The 18457-nt window shown below is 38.0% G+C and overlaps 2 pseudogenes; one reads left to right on the forward strand and one right to left on the reverse strand.

Annotated features, from left to right (window-relative positions):
• Positions 1-3448: 3448 nt before the first annotated feature.
• Positions 3449-4044, forward strand: LOC101584604 (annotated as a pseudogene).
• A 9033-nt stretch (positions 4045-13077) lies between these two features.
• On the reverse strand, positions 13078-17738 carry LOC101584992 (annotated as a pseudogene).
• Positions 17739-18457: the final 719 nt, after the last annotated feature.

An 18457-nucleotide genomic window follows, 5' to 3' on the forward strand; every position in this document is an offset into this window, starting at 1 on the left:
AGACATGAGAAGAGATCCTAATGAAGACTCTGACAACAGTGCAATTTAAATACAAGGACTAAATGACAATGTAACACTTGATGATCTAGAAGATTTCTTCAAGCCTTGTGGGGTTGTTAAGATTAACAAGAGAATTGGGTAACCCATGATCCACATCTACCTGGACAAGGAAACAGGAAAGCCCAAGGGTGATGCCACGGTGTCCTATGAAGATCCACCGACTGCCAAGGCTGCTGTGGAGTGGTTTGATGGGAAGAATTTTCAAGGAAGCAAACTTGAAGTCTTCCTTACTTGGAAGAAGCCTCCAATGAACAGCATGTGAGGTGGCATGCCACCTCATGAGGCAGAAGGATGCCACCACTGCTCCATGGAGGTCCAGATGGCCCAGGAGGTCCTGGGAGATGGATGGATCACATGAGAGCTCATGGAGGAGACAGAGGAGGCTTCCCTGAAAGAGGCTCCCAGGGTTCCCATGGGAACCCCTCTGGAGGAAGAAACATCCAGCATTGAGCTGTAGATTATCAATGTCCAATCTGGGTTGTGGAAACCAGAACTTCGCCTAGAGAACAGAATGCAACCAGTGTAAGGCCCCCAAACCTGAAGGCTTCCTCCTGCCACCATTCCCCGGGTGGTGATCATGGCAGAGGTGGCCCTGGTGATATGTGGGGAGAAGGAGGGGATCTCATAGACTGTGGTTATCCTGGTGGAATGTTCAGAGGTGGCCGTGGTGGAGCAAGAGGTGGTTTCCGTGCTGGCCACGGCATAGTCTGAGGTGGCTTTGGTGGAGGAAGATGAGGTGGTCCAGGGGACCTGCCTGGACCTTTGATGGAACCAGTGGGAAGAAGAGGTGGATGTGGAAGGCCTGGAAAAATGGATAAAGGTGAGGACCATCAGGAATGCAGAGACTAGCCCTACTAGACAGAGACCTTGCAGATCTGCATTAACTACTAGATTTTTTTTAACCAGAAAATGTTTTAAATATATAATTCTATGTTTATAATGTTGGACATAACATTATGATTATTCCTTGTCTGTACTTCAGTATTTTTAACCATTTCTGAAGAAACATTAAAACAAGTTAAATGGTAGTGTGCTGGGCATTTCTTTCTTCTTTTAAAGATGGTTGTTTAAGGTATAACAACGGGAACCCTTGTGAGCATGCTCAGTTATCATTGTGGGGAGCCAAGAGGGCCTCTATCTGTAATAGCATTCATGGCTGTGATGTGCTCTTGTTTTAAATAAAATTTCAAATGTTTATTTTAAAAAAGGACAAAACTGCCTGATGATGTCCGTAACGCAGAAAAATGCATTCGACAAATTCCAACCCATTCATGAAAAAAAATCTAAGGAAAATTGGAAAATTAGTCTTTATCTCAACCTGATAAAAGCCATGTAGGACACACCAGAAGGCAACATCATGCTAAGTGGTCAAAAACTGATAGCTTTCACTCTAAACCAGGAACAAGACACAGATGTCCCCTATTGTCACTCCTATTCACTACAGTTATGGAAACATTCACCAAAGCAAATGGTCAAGAGAGAGAAACAAAAGGATAGGAAAGGAATAAGTTAAATTATGATTCTTTGTGGATGATACTCTACATAGAAGACATCAAAAACTCCACAAAATAATTTTAGGTTCAATAACCAAATTTTGAAGCATAACCAGATACAAAGTCAACACTCAAACAGCAACAGTATCTTTGCCTGCTTAGGCAAGTGCAGGGGCCATAGTTAAAACCTTGGCATCACCTGCCACACTGGCCCCGCTAGGGGCATGCTGAGCTGGTGGCCAAGTCATGGTCACCACTGACATAGTGATGTGCACCTGTAATCCCAGCACTGGGGATGATGGAAACAGGAGGGTCACTATGAGTTTGAGCCTCATAGTGAGATACACACACCTGTACACACACACACACACACACACACACACACACACACACTTCACTTAGAGAGAACTATGAGAAACAATATCTTTTACAACAGCACCCAAAATAAGTATGAGTCAATCTAATGAAGTAAAAACCCTTTACACTGAAAACTGCAGTACTATAAAAAAAAGGAACTCAAAGTGAAAATTAGAAAATGGAAGTATAAACCTTATTCTCGAGTAGGAAGAAGCAATATAGTAAAAATGGCCAAACTTACAAAGTTTTTCTATATATTTAATGCAATCTCAGTCAAAGCACAAATGGCATAATTCATAGAATTAGAGAAAACAATGCTAAAATTCACTTGGAAAGAGAATGGCCAAGAAGGTCAGAAGCAATTCTGGGCAACAAAGGCAAGGCTGGGAATATCAAAGGTCTTTTCTTATCTTTGATTAAGAGCCCAAGCCTATCACTGAAGGAAGACAATATTTTTACTAAATGGTACTTGAAAAACTGCTTTTTCACATGCCAAAGATTAATCAAGCACTTTACCTCTCATTATGCACTAAGTAAAAATCAAAATGGATCATAGATCAAAACAAACAGAAACACTAAATCTCCCAGAGGAAAGAATAGGTAGGTCTTTTTCCTTTTCCTTAACCTTTTTATCTGTTTATTTGTTTCTTTATTCATTCATTTTATGTTTTTAAAGAGAATCAAAATAGTAATAATAAAAAATTAGAAATGATGAAGAATTTCACTAAACAAACTAATATGAATTTGACAATATCTCTTGTATTGCATACTGTTGTTTTTCAGCTTAGTCATTTAGATTATCAGATATACAGACACAGAATCAGAAAAAGGAAAACAATAGATGAATTTAAGAAGAGAGAATGAAGGAGAGAACATAAATAGCATCAGGTGCAGGCAATGACTTTATGAAGAAATCCAATGGAACAGAAAGTATCACCGAGAATCAGTAGCTTGGATCTCATGCTATTAAAATGTTTTTCCCCTGTAGTAGAAACCACTAACAGAGTGAAGTGACAACCTACAGAGTTTGAAAAAATTTGGTCAGGTCTTCCTCAGACAAGACTCATATCTAGAGTATAAAAAGAACTCAAAAAATCAAACCTGTCAAATTTAAAGACAAACTCAAAAGTGAGTATCTGAAATATAGATTCTTATCAGATGAACAAATACAAATAACAAATAAATATATACAAATATTCAACATCATTGTTCTTTCAAGAGGTACAAATTAAAATGACATTGAGTTTCAATCTATAACAAATATTGATGGGGTTTGGGGAAAAAAGAATAATAATTCTCTACTCTGGGTGAGAGTGTAGATTGGTATAACCACTGTGGAAATCAGTGTGAAGATTCCTCATAAAACTAAACTTAGACGGTCCCTGCCCCACGTGGTCACCATGTCGTTCCCTCTGCCTGGGATCAGAGGGCACCAGTGCTGTGCCCTCCACCTCCTGCCCACTGGCTCCTTGACTCCCTCTGCATCTTTTCCACAGCCAGGCAACATTGAGTAAAGTTCCTGGCTTATAAAATTAACAATGGCAGGAAAATCATTGCTTTTAAAAGTAATTCTCCCTGGAAATTGTGGAGTTAGGAAAAGTTCTCTATGAATAGGTATAAAACTACTAAGCTTAGTGACCAGCTGTCCCATACAATAGGTGTGGCATTTTTAAATAAAGATTTGGAGGTGGGTGGCCATTTTGCTCCCGTGCAGATTTTGGGCACGGCTGGTTGAGAGCAATTGCAAGCCCGAGGATGCTTTTCTACAGAGGTTCTGGCCATTGCCTGCTAACTTTTAGTGTCAGTTATTCACAGTTTCCAGAACTTGAGTGTCTGGAAGAATGAATGTATATTTTACTCAGATGTGAAAGAGGCTGCACGCTTTTATTTGTTATTTTGGGCAACAAGGTCAAGGTAAGTGAACAACGGGTGTTACAGAAGAAGCCCAGGCTTGGTACAGGGCCAACAGAGACTGTCCTTTGAGACAGATCCAGTAGATGCCACTAATGTTGCAGAAGAACTTGAGGAAGCAACGTGAAGAGTTCTCGCTTCTAAGGATAGATCCAATCACTAGATTCAGACAGACACCGTGACTCTTCACAGAAATCTCAAGGCTAGCTCATCCTGTTGGTGATTGTTAGACAGACACTCACTGTATTTTAGCCAACAAACACACACACACACATGGTGAGTATGAAGATTGGTAGGAGAAGAAATGTTTGCAGTACTGCGTCATGAACGAAAAATAATTGATGTCGTTTCTTCATTAGGTGATGGGAGAAGGGACACATCCACCCTGGAAGAACCCGTTTTCTCAATAATAGCACCATTTCTTTCTAAATTGTAATAGCTGCATAATAAATGTTTCTTTAAATATGTAAGTTAGAACTTGAAAATGAAAAAGGCCATCATTGTAACTAAAACAAAACTTGGATATGCTAGATGATATACTTAGACTGCTTTGTTTCCAGGAAAAGGGAGAACTACTTTTTTTTTTTTTTTTTGCAGAGCCGGGGATTGAACTCAGGCCCTTCCGTTTGCCAGGCAAGCCTTATTCTACTGAGCTAACTCCCCAGACCCCCAAGAACTACTTTTGTATGTGTATATTTTTATGTAATTAGCATTCTATTCTAGTTTCAAGAAAGAAGTCTAAAGTAATAATGTTATAAGATTAGAACTCAAAGTCAAATGCACAAATAAAGCTAAAAATAGATTTTTCCATTTGATCCAGCTACTCTTCTGCATACTATCCACCCAAAGACTTAAAAAACATCATACCACAGTGACAGGTGCCACTTGTGTTTAGAGAAGCACACCCTAAGTCCACTCTCGGAAACAGCACAAATACACATCAACAGGTGAATGGATAAATAAGATATACTCTTTCTTATTCATACAATTGAATGATACTCTGTAATAAAGTAGGATATACTTGAGACATTTCTAGGTGAATGGATGCATATTGACACTATGTTCTTAAGTGAAACAAATCAGATATATATATATATATATATATAATTTTGCTGCTGTAAGAATAAAAAGGAGTGAATAAAATCCAAATATATGGCATATTGGAAAATAGGACTAAAATATTTAAATGAGAAAGGAACAAGGAAGGGGAGCAGAAATAGGGTGGAAGGAAGAGAAAATAAAAAGGAAAAAATGGAGTCAAAGCTTTTGTAACTAAAGAGAGAAAGAGATTGAATGGAACAGAAGGGATTGGAGAAAAAAGGGAATCAAGATGTGTATCATACACAGTACAAATTCAGTAAGATAAGTTTTATATATATATATATATATTAATATTAAAAATAAAAATATTAAAACACTGACCTTAAATACTATTTACACTGAGCAACTGAAACACATGGTTACTATCATCAGAAATCATCTTAATAATGTTTCATCATTCCTGTATAGGGTCATATTAAATCCAAAATGACAAGTCTAATGCCACCAGAAGTCAATTACACATTAACAACGTGATTATTTTTTCCTCACATGGAAATTTTCCTCTTTCCCTGGACTCCACTTTAAAATCTCAGCTCTTTGAATTGCTCTTTAAAAGACTTAGTAGGAAGCACAAACATGCAATACATGTTGCTTTGAAAATGTGATACAGGAGGGGCCAGGGAGATGGTTAGGGGCCAGGGAGATGGTTAGGGGCCAGGAGATGGCTCAGAAGAACAAGCGCTTCCCTGAAAGAAATGAAAATGCAATATGGGGCTGGCCAGGTAGCTTAGCAGATTAATGTGCCTGTTTATGCAGATGCAGGGACTGTGATTCAATCCCAGGCATGCCATGCTGCGTTTGTGCTGAAAGGGCAGTTGAGACGGGGCATAGTGGTGCACACCTGTAATCCCAGTGCTTGGAAGGCTAGAAACAGGGGGAACACTATGAATCTGATCTGTGTAGTGAGAGCCTGTAGACCCTGTACTAAATACATAAAATAAGAAATGCACTGTGAACCATAAGGCAAGGTTAAGGCTAATAATTTTTGTCTTTTTCTTTAGAAAGAAATTATTTTCTAGGCCACTAAAGATTGAGAAATTCTGGAGTCCTGCCTCACCCCATTACCCCTGCTGGAGCCTTGCTGAGCTGTAACCCAAATCCCCACCATTGTGAGAACCTGGCTGAATTGTGCCCCCAGCCAGTCATGGAAGACATGCTGAGCTCCAGACAGCTTCAGCTACAGGGGACTTGGTGAATCCAGATCTGAAGCCCACCGTTGCAGGAGCCTTGGTTACTTGCATCTCATGTCTCCAACTTCAGAGGAGCCTTGCTTAGCTGTAGCCCAACCTTGGTGAACCCTACCGGCCTCATTCATGGGCACTGGTAAACCTTGAGAACTTCAAAAATTTCAGAACAAATGAGCAAAAGGCAACCTAAGAAATCCATCCAACCCAGAACAAGACCAGGAGGCACAGACATAGAAGAACTTGGAAGTCACACAACTAAAACTTCTGAAATTATAGCCATTGAGGTAAAAAAATAATTCCATCAGGCTATAGAAGAATAATCTCTCACAAATAATCTCTCAGGTAAAAAAAGAAATGACAAAAAACACTAAGGAGTTGCTCAGCTCCTCTAAAGAAGACATACATAAAATATAGAGGAAACAGAAAAATGATGGAAACATTGTATGAAAAATATAGGAAATAATTACATTACATAAAACAGATTCAAACAGATATCCAGGAAATTAAGAATTTCACTAGAAGCTGGGAAACTCACCTGAAAGAAAATGAGATAGACTTTCAGACCTTGAAGGCAGCATTGCAGCTAGATATCATGAAAGGAAAGAACTCTTAAAAATAACTAGGATCCAGAAAATAACAATTCAACAGATCCAAGATGATGCAAAGAAAAACAAAATATGACTGATAGGAATAAATGTAAGACTGATAGGTGACATCAGGAGTCAACACAAATGACTTAGAAATACTAATTGAAGAAGTAGTAGCAGAAAATTTCCCAAACATGGGGAAAGAACCTGACATACAGAAAGGTAAGGAATACAGAACTCCAATTAGGCATAAATAAATCTACACAAAGACACATAATAATCAAGATCCCATAATTTCAGCAAAAAAGCAGAATGATAAAATCTGCTAGAGAAAAGAACGAGATCACCTACAATGGAAAGTTCATCAGAATGGCAAAATATTTCTCAACCCAAATCAGCAAATCAAGAAGGGCTTGGGGTGAAGTATCTCAGGTCCTCAAAGAAAGCAACTTCCAACCCAGGTTGATGTAGCCTGAAAAACTATCTACCAAAATTAATAGAAAATAAGGTAATTCTATGACAAAGAACAATTAAAGAAATTCATGAACCCCAAAACAACACTATAAAGAATAATTACAAATATATTAGAAAGAGACAGAAATGACCACAACTTCAAGAACAATAGAAAGGAGCACCCAAGCAAAGTAAAGGATTAAACAGAAGAAACAATTAGGGAACCTATAGTAGGAAAGCCAATGACAACACGCTTATGACAAGGAAAAGCTAATACATATCCATTATAACAATCAATGTACATGGCCTCAATTCACCATCAAAAGAAGCAGCCTGGCAGAGTAGACCAAGAGAGAAAATCCAACAGTATACTGTACACAAGAAAAAGAACTAACTCCAAATGAAATTCATAAACTAAAAATCAAAGGATGGAAAACAATACTCAATGTAACAGGAACCCAGAGAAAAGCAGAGGTAGCTATTCTGTTTGCTGACAATGGGAACTTCAAACCAAAAATGATCAAAAAAGATAAGGAAGATACATACATATTAGGGAAAAATGTAACATATAACAGTCATAAATATGTATGCACCCAAAGAGGGAGCTCCTAACTACATAAGACAAATTTTAACAGATGTAAAAATAATCAAATGATAAGTAACACAGTTGGGACTTTAAAATGACATTGTCACAAACAGATAAACTAGGCAAAAATTCAGCAAAGAAATAACACAACTAAATCAAACTTAGAAAAATGGACTTAGTAAATGTTTACACAGTGTTCCCTTGAAAAATATCAAAATACACAGTCTTCTCAGCTGCAAATGGGACATTCTCCAAAACAGACCATAGAATAAGCATAAATAAATACAAAGTTATTGAAATTATTTCTTGTATATTATTTGGCCGTAGTTCAGTGGAAGTAGAAATTGTTGACAAAAGAAATCACAAAATCTCCATAGAAACATGGAAACTAAATAACAGCCTCCTGAAAAATTAAAGGGTCACAGCTGATACAAAAATTAAAAAGCAGTATTTACAAAGGAAAACACAGAAACAATATACCAGAACTTGTGGGACACATTGAAAGAAAGATTTATAGTCATGATTTCTCACATCTAGAAAACAGAGGGAGCCCACATAAAAAACATTATGCTATATCACTAGCTTCTAGAAAATGAAGAGTAAGTTATACTTAAAACCCAAAGAAAGCAAGAAATTATAAAGGCCAGAGCAAAAATTAATGCAATGGAGACAAAGGAAACAATAAAAATAATTAATGAATTGAAGATTTATTTCTTTAAAATAATCAATAAAATCTATAAACCCCTAGACAAACTTATCAAAAAAAGAAATAAAAATTTAAATTCATTCAATAAAGAATATAATGGAGGAAATCACTACAGATCCTATAGAAATTCAGATCACCAATACCTACATTGTTGATATATACTGTCACAGGATGGAAAAATACAGAAGAAATAAACATATTCCTAGATATGTATGCATTGTCAAAGCTGAATCAAGAAGATATAATAATCCTGAATTATAATAATGTCAGAAAATGAAATGGAAAATGTAATTAAAAACTTACTGTGCTGGGGAGATAGCTCAGTGTTATAACTGCTCAGCTGGCAAGTGCAAGAACCCGGGTTCAATCCCTGGTACCACATGCCGTGCTAGCCCCGGAAACATGGACATGCTGTGCCAGCCACTGTAATTGGGCATGGTGCCACACAACTGTAATTCAAGCACCAGAGAGGCTGAGACAGGGCAGTCACTGCAAGGCAGAACTGTGCAGCGAAACCATTTACCAATAAATAAATAAGCAAAATAAAACAAAATGAAATTTAAAAAGAACTTACGAACAAAGAAAAGCACAAATCTTGATTGATTCAGAAATGAATTCTACAAAAAATTTAGAAAAGATTTCACACCAATTTTTCTCAAAAGAAGGAATGAATTTGAAAGGGAAATAATCTTCCAAAATTCATTCCTGGAGGCAGGTTTTACTTTGATACCAAAACCAGAGAAAGATTGAACTGAAAAAGAACTACAGATCAGTCTCCCTAATGAATGTAGATGCAAAAACCATAAATAAAATATTACCAAACAGAATACAGAAAATCTTCAAGATTATACACCATGACCAAGTGGGATTAATCCTAAGAATGTGGGGATAGCTCAATATATGCAGCGCAATAAATAAAATACTTCATATCAACAGAGACAAAGACAAAAATCACATGATCATCTCGGTAGATATAGAAAAGAATTTTGACAAAGTCCAACCATCATCCATGATAAAAAAAATCTTACAGAAAATCAGAATAGATTATCTTCACCTCAATCTGATAGAACACATCTATGACAAACCAACAGACAATATCATAATAAATGGGAAAAAAAAAACCAAAAACTTTCACTTTAATACCAGAAACAAGACAAGGATGCGCACTGTAACCACTCCTCAATATTTCTGAAAACATTAGCCAGAGCAATTAGACAAGAGAGACACAAAAGGAATAAGGATTCAAAAGAAAGAAGTGTAATTATCATTATTCACAAATGCCATGACACTCTACATGGAAGACCCAAAGAATTCTACCAAGACACCCCTAGAATTAATAACCAAATTCAGTAGCATAGCAGGACACAAAGTTAACACTGAAAAATCAATAGCATTTCTGTATACAATCAACAAGCATGCCAAGAGAGAAATTAGAGAAATCAGGCCTTTCAAAATAACAGTAAAAAAGAAACACTTAGCAATCAATCCAACAAAGGAAGTGAAAGAACTGTGTATTGAAAAATTACAGTTCTCTGAAAAAAGATTGAAGAGGATTTCAGAAAGATATTCCTTATTCATGGATAGGAAGAACCAACATAGTGAAATGACTATATTTACAAAATTGTTATAAAGCTGCAAAACAATCCCCATTATTATACTATTAGTATACCTCATACGATCTAGAGAAAATATCCCTGAAATTTATCTGGAGCCAGAGGAGACCTAGAAGTTAAAAAAAAAAATTCTGGAAAACAAGAAAGGCAGGAATTATTCCAATTTGAGACTTGAAATTATACTACAAAGGTACTGCAATAAAATCAGCAGAGGTCAGAGGTCCAATGGAATAGATTAGAAGATACATACACAACTACAAAAACACTCACCTTATCTTTGACAAAAAAGCCTAAAATTTTCACTAGCAAAAAGATGACCTCTTTAACAGACAGTGCTAAAAAAAAAAAACAGAAAAAAAAAAAAACTTCCTGAATATATGCTGGACAAAGGTCTATCACCATGCACTAAATTACAGTCAAATGTATCAAATATTTAAATACTAAAACAGAAACATTAAATCTACTGGAAGAGAAAAGTGTGTAGAAATATTGAAGCCACAGGGGCAGGCAGAGATTTCATAAACAAAAAGCAAACTGCACAGTAAATACTTAAAGAATCAATAACTTGGATCTAACCTTTTTGAAAAGTTTATGTATGCCAACAGTAATCAGCAACAGAGGAAACAGAAACCCCATGGAATGGCAAAAAAAATTAGCTGACCCTCCCTCAGACAAAAAACTTCTATCTAGAAGATATAAAGAATTGAAAAAATCAGGCCCCCAAAATTCAAAAACCCAATCCAGAAATGGCCTTCTGAGATGAACACTCATATCAAAGATAAAGAAATATCAATGACAAATAAATATATGAAAATATGTTTAACATCATTGGTCACTTGATAAATGCAAATTAGAACAACACTGAGATTCCATCTCACCCCAAAAAGAATAGCTGTAATCAAGAATTCAACCAATAAAATATACAGGAGGTGCCTTGAAGAAAAATAGCCCTTCTCTACCATTGGTGGGAATATAGACTGGTCCAACCATTGGGTAAATCTGTGTGATTCCTCAAAATGTGGGATTGGATATCCCATTCAATCCAGCTATTATCCTGTTGGGTCTATTTCCAGAAGAATTGAAAACATCGTACCACAGCAATATATGTGCACCCATGTTTACAGCAGTGTAATTTGCCATAGCTAACTTTTGGAAACAACCCAAAATCCCACCAACTGAGGAATGGAAAAAAAAGAGATGTGATATTTTAATACGGTGGAGTATTACTCAGGTATAAAAGATAAACCTGAGGCTTTTATATATAAATGGATGCAACTAGAGATCATACTCATAAGTGAAGCGAATCAGACATTTGTGTCTAAACATCATATTATGTCCCTAATGTAAAAACCAGAAAGAGTAAATAAAATCTGAAAGGTACAACAGATAATGTGGAAATGAAAGAAGCTCTTCAAAGGGAAGGAACAAATGGGATGAGGAAAAGTAGAAAAGAGAGAAGGAATGGAAAAAGAAATATATATATTTCATATATATATATATATATATATATATTCTGTAAATATACATACAGAATATCTTGAATAGTTGTACTTTTGATTTCTGCTGGGCTACTGAAAGTCGCAGTTAATACTTAAGATGCTTTTCTCTCTCTTTTCATATTTTTAATATTTTGTGCTAACTTTGCATGCTTATATCTGGTAATCTGAACAACTAATTTAAAGACTAATAATTGATATTTTTTTTCATCTACCACTTCCTTTATTGCTCTTATTTGAAGGAGGAGCTGAAACAAATTTTGTGGTTTTCTTTTGTCCCCTAAACATGAATCATGCAAATAAAACCAACTTAACTATGGAAAAGCACCAAAGTAAGGGGAAAGCACAACAACCCAAGAAGCAGAGGTTGCGGGGAAGAGGAGGGTAGAGTCCACGTAGAGCATGTGCACAGACACCCTGTGGTTCTCCTGCTCAGGACAGCCTCCTCAGCAGGTGAGCGCAAGGACCCATTGTAAGAGGATGTTTCCCCTTAGACATCTAGAATATTCAAACTTAAAGTGTAAGATTAAGAAGATAAAGAAAAAAATAACCAAAACTCACATGACCCTAAGAACCACCAAGCCATAACCACCTTCCTTAATCTATCGTAGGCGTTTCTTTCATTTTATAAAAAGATTAATAAAAAATTTTGAAAAATTATTTTCTCATCTTATATTTGTAAAGATAATAGAATTCAGAAGTATCTTAGAAAAACAACCAGAAGCTGCCCTCCAGTTCACACCTCTGTTGCTGAGGGTCAGCAGGACTAGAAAGTGTGGGACCCTGGAGCTGCTGGTGGAGAATGCAAAGCCCCTCCCAGGAGAATTCGGAAAATACAGGAGCAGGCGCCCAGGAAGTGGTCAGGAACAGCTCCGTGCGACACATGGCTGCAGAAAAGGGGAACACAAGGTGATTGGAAAGGCTCTCGACTCCTTGACATACAGAACTGGATTTTTATGAAGATCCAAGCAGTTTGTCTCCAAACTGAGGTGAACACCTTAACGTTTATTTATATGCTTTCCTTTTTTCTCTTTTAAGAATCAAAGTTGCCCGAATAAAATCTTGCTGTTAGTACTATTATATGCACCCCCCAACAAAAAAGGAAAAAAAAAAAAAGGTCTTTTTAAATCAGGTAAGGGGAGAAGAAACTGAAATTATTAAATTTGTCCTTTTAATTCCAAATGAAATGAAAATTAAAAACAAAACTTGGTTTCTAATAGTGAACAAACCAGAATCAAGCATCCATCTCTCTCCCCTACCACCCACTCCACATGCCAACAACAAATGAGAAACACAGCTAGAGCCCACCAGGTCATGTTATGCTGAGAGCTGGGCCTGAGCCCAGGCTCTGCAGTGGCCTCCCCTGTCCAGTGGGGCACAGCACCAGAGACACTTTCCACTGTAGCAGGGTTCTGCATGGTTGGTGGGGTGAGGTGAGATGTTCAGAATCTTCTTGAGGCTCCTCATCAGCCCTCTTCCTTCCCAGTGCTTCTCCGCTGGGGCAAGAGCTCCTATCAAGAGAGGCCTCTACTCAGTTGTAGGCTGTAAACTGTCCTCTTCTAAGTTCTCTGTTCCACTCTCATCATCTTCAGTCTCTCCATCCTCCTCACTTGAACTGTCATGGGCCCACTTGGGGCTGATACTGGATTTCCAGAACATGAACCGGCCCTGACCCCGGGGGAAGGCTCCTGGGCTTGCCCACTTATCACTGCCTTCAGCTTCTCAATCATCATGCAAGTAATACTTCTTGCTTTGGGATCCCATTCCTCTTCCTGGTTTTTCTTTTGAAAATCATTTTTACTTTTGTTGTTATTGTTACCAGGATAGATGGCTCCAACCTGGCCTCTCTCTCTGGCTTGAAATTGAAAGGTTCCCTGAGCCTGCCACCTCTTTCACTTGGACCCATGAAGTCTTCAGTTCCCAGTCTGGATTTGGCGAAGTCCATGGCGCTTTCTTCTCTCTCCTGTGTCTCTTCAGGTTCCTCCTCTACGTTGTAGGAGTGAGATGACTGGGAGGAGAAAGACGAGGACCTGGACCGGTCTAGTGTTCTCCGATGCTTCTTCTGCTTCTTTGATCCATTACATGTTTTCTCAGTTGGCATTTCCTTTTTTTTCCAGCTTTTTTTTATTAATAATTTTATTGAGAAAGAAGTAGCAATGAGACGGTTTCAAAACAGGTTGGTAGGACAATTACAATAATTAATACATTGCTTATTGTTGTCTTTGTAGTAGCTGTTCATAGTATAAGATGCAGACATGATACCTTGTCTAAACATGATTAGTTCAAAACTTTATTTTTATTGAGCTAAAAGAAAGTCGCTGTATACCTATGCTATTACATATATATATATATATATATATATATATATATATATATATTTTATCCACAAAATGGCCCTTCATTTATATCATCCTTTTCTGTTTACTTTTGTCAGAGAAGTGTATTCCATTGCCATTCATATATTGTAGGTGCATGAATTCAGCAAAATGATCCAGTATAGTCCAATAGTCTATAATAGTAGTGGGTTATCCGCATGACTGGCAATGTCAGAAGTTGTTGACTTGAACCTTTTACAGCTCAGCATATTAATATGGCTTTACTTTTTACTTCTCATTTTTATACTTTTCTGCTGAATGATTAAGACCAAGATAAAGCAAGACCTGTATAACAGAAAATGTAATTTTTGTATCTGACAAGGTCAGTCAAATCTCCTCAGGCCTCACTTTGAAGCTGTGTACAGCAGATTGTAGATCTTTTGTCAACGTTAGCTATGTGGATGAGTCATGGCCATTGCTTGACCAATTTGCTCTCTGTGAAAGCCTGGAATAAGAAAAGAAATATCTGGATTAATAGCATCTGGAGTAAAGAATCAACTGCGGAAACATACAGAGGAACTCAGATCAGAAATAATCTCTGAAGTATAAAAAAGAGGATAGTTATAATGAAAGAGTAACTGCTTCTAAAGAAGACACTGATAAAAAAAAATTAGAGGAGTACAGAAAAATGATGGAAGCCTTAAATCAGCATATGGGAAAGAAATAGATCGCGTGAAGCACAATCAAGAGATATAAAATCTCAATCACCAGCTTGAAAAACCATTTGAATGAAAGTGAAGATATTTTCAGATCTTGAATACAGCATCACAGCTAGTGAGAAGATAAGAGAAGATCTCTTAAAAACAAGTAGGATGCAGGAAAAAAATAATTGATCATCTGCAAGACAATGCAAAGATAAACAGCATGAGTAATAGACATCAATGAGAAAGCAGAAGTCAATCCAAATGACCTTTCCCTTGAATGGCTTGAGTCTCAGGAATCCACTGATTCTCTTGATTACCTCATTTAAGATCTCTCTCTGTTATGTTTTCTATGATGTTCAATATCAAGGCAAAGATCAACAAGATCATCTTTGTATTTTCCCTCAGCCTTGTAGCCAGGTTTCTGGGGACTTTTCATTTCATCATGAGCCAAAGCATGTCTTCTGAATGTACTGGGGGAAATGTCTATCCTCCTGTGTATTTCTGGAGTTTTCTTGTTTTTAGTCACCTCATGTTCAGCTCCTCTCTTTAGGCCTTTGGTAAAACGTGCATGTAATGTCTTTCCAGAGGACCCAAAGTGATGCTCTTTAACATGGTGAAAAATGGTCATGATATGCTGAGCAAGCAATTCTGAAGGGCTACACTGAGAAGGAGCTGACGGAATGTTCTGGGAAATGGAATGAAACTCCTACTGCCTTTTGTTGCTGTGAACTAGATCCTGACAAAGCTTGCATTCCTGAGCCAACAAAGCACCAGAATGTGCAAGGACTTTGTCAAATGCATCTATATGGACACTGAACTGGGCCTCTCGAGTAATGGAAAATGAAGGCTTTCCTGAGGAGAAGGCTCTGGCTCCCAGCTTCTCAAGGCTCTCAGAGGTCTTCCTGAGGGGTGGTGGTGAGCTTCTCTCTTGCACTGCCTTGTGCGCAGTCCCTCTGCAATTCTTCTCAGGCACAAACTGCGGTGCCCACTTTCACTCCTGTTGGCCACTCCTCATTCTTCCTTTTCGGATCTCTCTGTGAAAGGATCCTCCTCCAAAGCCTCTGCTTTCCTCTGCTTTTCCCTCCCTGCATGCATCAGGCCCTCCCACTTGCCCTACTTCTTGTCCTCCTGGTTTTTATTTGCACCATCTAACCTTCGGCATAAGTTTGGGTTCATCATCAAACTCAGATTCCTTCTGTCCCTTCCTCTGTCCTTTTCATGATCACCCATCTCCTCCTTGTGGATGTCTGCCATCTTCTTCTCACAGTCATCAGGGAACTTAGACCTTCTGGGTGACTGACTGCCACTAAAGGGCTCCTCACTGTCAGACTTGGAAGCAAATGAATCCAATTTGACACTTGTATCTGCAGCAGAGAAGCTCCCTTTCTCCTTCACTTGCTCTTTATCATAATTTGTCTGTTTCTGCTCCTTATCTTTCCCATTCTCTGTCTTCTGGTCTTCTAGATACCTCTCGGTCTAGGCTGCTCTTCCTGCAGTAGCACTGTCCTCCTTCTGAGATGAGCCATAAGTGGAGCCAGTGGCTGGTGGACTCTTACCCACAGGGCTTTTTTGGACAGACTCAAAGATCTGGAGTCATGGTCGAATTGACTTTGATGGCTCTCAAAATGGGACCCAGCATCACTCGGCAGAGACAAGCCCATTTTTGGTGTGCTGGAAAGTGGAAGGCTAGGTTTTGGCACAGAACTAGCACAGGGTGACTTCTGCCTCACCACCACATACTGAAGAGGAGTCTTGGGAGCTGGGCTTCGCTCCTGGGGACTCACGTCAGAAACTGCAGAAGCTCATGATGCAGAACCAGTGCTGTAGGTGGTAGCATCTGGCCATGGCTTTGAACTCTCAGATGCTTTTGCAACTTGAGAGGTGCCTCCAGAGAAGATCTGATCCTTAGCCTCATCTCCTTAGCTATCCCCAGCAGCTTGAGATGGCTGGCTATCCCTGGAAGAGGACTTTTCTCCTTTGCAGATTTTCACTTAGAAGATTCAGCTAGGCAGTGGTTAGGGGAAAAAGGAGAGGATGAGGAGCTCCTTGACCTGTCAAAAGATGATTTTTTCTGAGTTTCTAGAGTGGCTCCTGGACTTTGGTGAAGGTGACCTTCTCTTTTGAGACTGGGATTGAGAACAGCCCTGACTAGGACTATACTTGCCAATAGTTCTGCCAATTAGAACGGTAGTTTCTATTGCCTTCACGGTTATACTGGTTTCATGGATAGGAGCCTCTGTTGCATCCTCAGAAATAATAGTCTCCGAAAGCCTCTGTTGTGACCTAGGAAACCTAGATTCTGATACACTCTGGGGTGATTCCTTTCTCTGTTGTGAGCTGGAGAATACAATCTGGAACTAAACCAAGAACTCAGCCTGCGCTTCCTTGATCAAGAGACAGATCGCCTTCAGGATCATAATTTTGAAAATGAATGAGAACGAGATCTTGATGCTGACCTTGAGCAAGAAGAGGGAGACTCAGACTTGGATTTGTTTTTGACCTCTCTGAAGAAAGGTTCACTTTTTAATTATACTTTGTCAGAACAATGATTCAGTGTGCACCGGACATAGACACTGCTGGGAAGAACACTGGCTGTGCCACTGGCTGCTCCAATTTACTAAGTTAGGATGTGGTTCTAGGCCTACCGCACCGAGCTCACAGACAACCTCTCAATGGCCCAATCGGCCTGAACCTAATTTAATTTATTACATGCAATATAATAACCATTGTTAAATTCCTATCATTTTGTTTAGAAATTCTCTACCATTTCTAATGTTTTCTGTTACTATTTTGTTACTGCCTTTAAAAAATGAAAACCATATGCAGACTATTAACAATTGCTACCCTCCTATCATATTGTTTTGGGATTTTCTTTGTATATGTGTGTGTGTGTGTGTGTGTGTGTGTGTGTTTTCTTTTTATCGAAAATAAAATTTAAATGATTTTTAAAAAAGAATTTGAAATTCTTCCTCGGTGGTGCAGTAAGGCAAATGTTACCATGAAATTTAGTGGTAGGGAAACATTCACCCTCTTGCAGAATAATGACAGGTATAACTAACTTCACACCCTCATGCAATCTATAATTCCAAAATATTATATGCACCAGCTTCAATAACAATCTTATAAAGGCAATTCATTTATAATTGCATACTTACGCATAATTGTGCATTACGTTTACACAGTTATACATTTTAAAAATGAACAAAGGCCTCTGTCAGACTGAAGAATTTTTGTCACTCAAGTATAGACTTGAGAAATAGTACCTGAAAGATACAAGTGGTGATGCTTTTACTCTACCCATGTTATTACCTAGTAGAGATTTCTCTGAATGTTTTTGTTGGGGGGGTTGGCAGAATTTTTTTCTAAAATATGTAGATTTAATTTCAGAAAAAATGGGTTGGGATAGAAAAATCATTTACCATTCAGTTAAAACTTCTATGTCATCAGCCTAAAATGGAGACATAAAATAAAAATCACCAATAAAAACCTTTCTACTCAGATATTAAAATTTAACCCATACTAAAATACATATCTATAGAGAGAAAACATTCTCTCAGGCTTTCACAGAGAGAAAATTGGTCAAGCAATGGCTGTGACTCATCCACACGGCTGACAATGAAAAAGTCTCTGCAAAAGGTGGTACAGGATTTCACGCTAAACCCTGAGGGGATTTGACTGACCTTGTCAGATACAAAAGCTACATTTCTAGTTATATAGGTCTTGCTTTATCTTGGTCTTAACCATCCAGCAGAAAAGTATAAAAATGAAGTGTAAAAAGTAAAGCCATATTAATATGCTGAGCTGTAAAAGGCTCAAGTGAACAACTTCTGACATTATCAGTCTTATGGAAAACCCACTACTGTTATGGACTACTGGGCTATATTGGAA

This window comes from Octodon degus, unplaced genomic scaffold (assembly GCF_000260255.1).
Source record: "Octodon degus isolate 3935 unplaced genomic scaffold, OctDeg1.0 scaffold00014, whole genome shotgun sequence".
NCBI classification, from domain to species: domain Eukaryota; kingdom Metazoa; phylum Chordata; class Mammalia; order Rodentia; family Octodontidae; genus Octodon; species Octodon degus.